The following is a 4,993-nucleotide window of genomic DNA, read 5'->3' as shown; positions in this document are numbered from 1 at the left end:
TAAAAATACTGCTTACTTTCCCAATATATTTTCAATTAAAATGCAATAAATTAATAGTAGCCCCTGAAATAAAAAAATTTAATCAAAGTTCACCACTAATAACAGCTTTCCTTGGTCTATTTAGCTTTTTCAGGGGTCAGAAATAAAGACAAAGAACTTGTAGGTAACATTTGGCAATCTGAACTCTAGATTAAGACAAAACAGCAGCTTTTATCTTGAAAAGCCAAATCCTGCTTTCTAAACAGCATCAGATGTGACTATGATCTTCAAGTGGAGCCAGTCTGCAGGATATTGTTCATACCAGACTGTGTCATCAGAACAAAGACCGACAAACAGCCCAACCTCAGGCGTCAAGACAAAAGTTAAGTGGAAACAAACTGTACATTTGGAAAACCTGGACCCGAAGTTTCTCGACCCTCGTCAGCATTCAGATCTCATCCTGGACCAATGCAACTGTGTGATGTGTGTTCGCCTGCAGGAAGAGAGATCTAGACAAACAGGGATGGAGCGAGCAGAAGTAGATGATGGGTGAGAGCTGGAGAGGCAGCAGCGGGAGGGAGGGAGGGAGACGGAGAGGGATGCTTCATTAAACATTCAGAGGGATGGAGAGCAGACAGGCCGCTCCATTTTTCTGCTCTTACTGTTCGGGAGATAAGACACAGAATGGAGGTCTGCCCATGCACCAAAACACTCCTCTGTTTGTATCTGTGTGTGTCCTGTCACACTCAAATCCACGCCTTGTCCCTGCAGGTCTGAAATAATAGCTTGGAAATGTAACGGCGCCCCTAAATAAGGCGGCATCAGTCACGCTGTAACGCCACGCTTAATCCGTATATCACAACGCACGCTAGACAAACACCCGGGGTAATGCAATCCCAAGGTTAGCCGGAGGAATATAAGCAGCTGGATCTGTCTCCGCCAATGAACTGGAGTGTATTTACCCTTGTACACACCTCTGTGTATTGTCCCATTTAGCACGGTCCCACTCATGCATCCTAATGGCCCTGGAGAGCCAGAGTCTCCACTGTCTGCTATTAGTGAGCAGCAAAGATCAATGGGAAGCGCTAGCCTGTTAGCGCCTCCCCATTCAGAGCCACTGAGCCGTGGCTAACGCCGCAGCCGCCGCGTTTTGCTCATGAAAACGTCTGAGAAGCGGGGAGGCGCACCTGTATCCTCCGCCGCTGCCGATTGTAAAGCCGACCGAGAAGAGACGAGAAGTTGTACAAAGGAGCCTTTGAAGTGTCGGACTGGGTCCGCTGGGAGGGTGTTAAAGGGCCGATTCGCTCAATTTACGCACAAGAAAACATAGTTTCTCACTCCCCTCCGCTGACATCCAGCCATGTCAATAGTTCGGGGATTATTTCTGAGCTTTTGAAATGTTTGTTTCTCAACCTGCAGCTTCTACAGCAGTAACACGGCTCAAAGCACTGAATGCTTGTACTCAACAAAACCTCAGACAATGTCCCAGAAAATACAATGGAGTCCAACTGGTTTATATAATGGTGCAGTCAATTATCTTTGGTTTAGATTATAGGCAAGATAACTGGACAGACAGAGTTCATTTTCAGAGCTTTGACATATAAAATGGGTTGATCCGGTTAAAAGGCCTCAGCTATGTGAGGAAGTCCAGATGAGTCCAAAGTGTTGATCTGGGTTTGTTCCTCACCTCTTTACATCCTCAGTCCTTACATTTCATAAAACGTTGACAAGTTTGCAGTAGCAGGAGGTTGGCTTGGTGTGTTTTAGGCTGCATTCACACCAGCCCTGTTCAGCTCCCGTCTGCTTCAAAGCCCGGTTCGTTTGGGGAATCTGACCCTCCTACAAGCCTTTGGGTTCGGTTGAAGTGAACTCTGGTTCAGTTTGAATGTGAACACCAAGCGGACCGGAGACCGCTCCAAAAGCAGGAAGTGGACTGCAGAGCAGGGCATTCTGGGTAAATGTAACCAAAGCTAACGTGCTAGCCTAGCACTAGCAGCAGAAATCCTCCAACCGCTAAAATCTGACGCCTCCATCTTGTTTCCATCTGGTGAAGAAGGAAGTTGCTCTCAGTGTCTTCAGAGGTTTTTGGTTGTTTCCTTCAGTGGTTCTTGGTGCAGCGCCCCCACAGGCCAGGAGGGGAACAGGTTGGTTTGACTCAGAACCACAGCAGCTGGAGGTGGAACAAACTGGGTCGAACCGAGTTTACTGGACTGTCAGGAGGGAAAACAGCCTAAAGGTTGCAGAACTGATTGGTTTTTCTGGCTCCACTGGTTGAGATTTATTTTGAGTCACCAAAATGATTTCACTGAAAATCGTATAAAGTCATTTTATTTGCATTCTCAAGTTTTAGACCAAAGTTCAAGTGAAGAACATCCATCAGTTTACTGATAAATCATTGATCTCTGTAAATATTTACACTGAAGAGCTTCTGAAAATGGCCTTTTTATCACCTTTTATATATAAAATAATTAGTTCTGAATATGTCATGATTATAAGTTATTACCTGCCACTCTTTAAAGCAGATCTTGGGTCACATGTTGCTATAAATTAATGATTTTTAAAATTAATCTCCTTTTTCTGTCTTTCCATTTGGCTCAAAGTAGCAGAATATTAGCTTTTAAAACGCGCCTTTTATAACACCATAAAAGAAAACTCTTCAAATCTTTCATTTGCAAAACATTTTAAGTGCTGAAATATTGAGTTTTCAGAGAAGGTTCTTGTTTCTGCCTGCTGAATTAATTGAATCGCTCCCTATACTCAAATCTCCACACGTTTGCATCAAAGGCCATTTGTTGTTGATCTGAATCATTATTACGAGGAAATTGTATTATTAGTATGTTCTGTAAGCATCTGCTTGCTTCTGCAGAAGGTTCCTCTGCTCTCTCATGGACACATTTCTGGAAAAGAAGCAAACTCGACCAACAAATGAAAACTGGCAGCTAGATTCAGTGGAAAAACTCTCACGTTTGGCCCCTGGAAAGCCGCATCAGTCAAACCTTTGTGTTGACTTGACAGTGTTTGCATCGGGGACCTCACAGAGACACCGAGCTCACACACACACACACACACACATGCATGTGAATAATTAGAGGAGCCCTCTCCCTCTCCCCCCGGTCAGCATATGTCAGCATATGGCTGCCTCCGCGGAGAGGCTGTTGAACAGACTGATCAAGGTTTAATTTGGCCCTGGAGGGGCCGGCCGGGGACGGAGGGCAGAGCGGGAAGGAAGCAGGGAAGGAGACGGGAAGGAAGCGGAGGAGCAGCTGTCAGCCTGAACTCTTCCCTCCTGTTGACTCAACTGGTGATGTTGCCTCGGTCGGTTCTGCCGGGCCGAACACACGCGAGCGTCTGCAGGAGACGAAACATCCAACCACACTGGACCATCTGTTCCAGCTCTAATTGGTATGCATGACAATGTTTTTCCAACCCATAAAGCCTAATGAAAATGAACACCCCACCCACAGTAATGCCCCTTAATGCTATCATCCACTTCTTCCCCACCTTCAGCTCACCCCGCCGCTCCACTAACAGCTTCTGTTGCATCATTACACCTGTGGGCTTCAGGCTGCTTGGAGAGCCTCCATTCTCTGGGAAGCTCTCAACCCAGACTGGGAATCGCTGCATTTTATCAACTGATTTTCAATATACTGAAGGCAGAAGAGGCAGGTGGTCCGAAGAGGTCAGCGCAGGAACTTTACTAATTAACAGGAGCTAAATAAACCACAGCCTTTCTGACTTGTGAAACATGTTGGGAGAGAAGATGCGTTGAAGTTTGTTGGTTCAAAGAGAAAAGAGGTTTGACCTGCAGCCGGGGTCGTCATGTTACTGGAATACTTTCTTTGATCGATTTCTTTAAATCGGAAAAATCTCAAGGCCTTCCATCATTTTGACGGATTACTTGGTGCAGACATTTTCAATTTTACGCTAAATCAGTCGATAAAAGAAATGTTCCCATGTGAGCGTCTTGTCTGATCCGGACTGAACAACGGGAGCGTTCACACCAGCCCTGCTCAGTCTGATTTAATCAGACTCCGGTCCGTTTGCATAGAAAGTCCAGTTTGGTTGGTGTGGTGTGAATGCTAGTCGACCTCTGACCTCTGGTCCTCCAGACCTCAGTCTGAGTTCGGTTGAAGTGAACTCTGGTTCGGTTTGAATGTGAGACCGCTCCAAAAGCAGGAAGTGGACTGCAGAGCAGGGCATTCTGGGTAAATGTAACCAAAGCTAATGTGCTAGCCTAGCACTAGCAGCAGAAATGGCTCCTGGTCTTTAGCATAAAGAGAAATCCTCCAACACCAAAATCTGACGCCTCCATCTTGTTTCCATCTGGTGAAGAAGGAAGTTGTTCTCAGTGTCTTCAGAGGTTTTTGTGTCGTTTCCTTCAGTGGTTCTTGGTGCAGCGCCCCCACAGGCCAGGAGGGGAACAGGTTGGTGTGACACAAAATCAATTAAGATTGAACTAAAAAGGAAGGATTTAATTCTGACACTGAAGTTTTAATTTAATTTCTCATTTTACAGAATTTCACATTCTGGACAAAATATTTAGCAGAATATTTGAGACGAAGCTGGAAACTCGTGTTTTTAACGTTGAGACGTGGTTGAGAAATGTTTGGAGCATTTAGGGCATGCTAACAAAAAACTATTTAAAACAACGGAAAACAAAAGAGAAAGCATGAAGGAGAGCAGAGCATGAACCGAGCCGGGTAGCTGTCTGCGTGTGTGTGTCTGCGCGTGTGTGTGTGTGAGGAATGTGTTGTAGATGTGGACAAAACGCCTCAGCTGTGTTTTATTTTTAAAGGGAGCCTGAGGTCAAAAACACAAACGCGTTCAGTTGCAACCACCATGAAATGATCTACGAGGCAAATTACAGAGCAAACAAGAGCTTACAGATGTGCTTTCTCACAGAAAGAGGAACTTCTCGGCTGCAAAAGACTTTTTCTTCCTCCCGTCATTCTGAAAGCAAACAAACATCGCCCTCCCATGCTTGGGAATAAATCAGGTTCCCCTCGTTGTCTGT

Source organism: Poecilia formosa, unplaced genomic scaffold (assembly GCF_000485575.1).
Source record: "Poecilia formosa unplaced genomic scaffold, Poecilia_formosa-5.1.2 Scaffold355, whole genome shotgun sequence".
Taxonomy (NCBI): domain Eukaryota; kingdom Metazoa; phylum Chordata; class Actinopteri; order Cyprinodontiformes; family Poeciliidae; genus Poecilia; species Poecilia formosa.
This window is presented reverse-complemented; position numbering follows the sequence as displayed.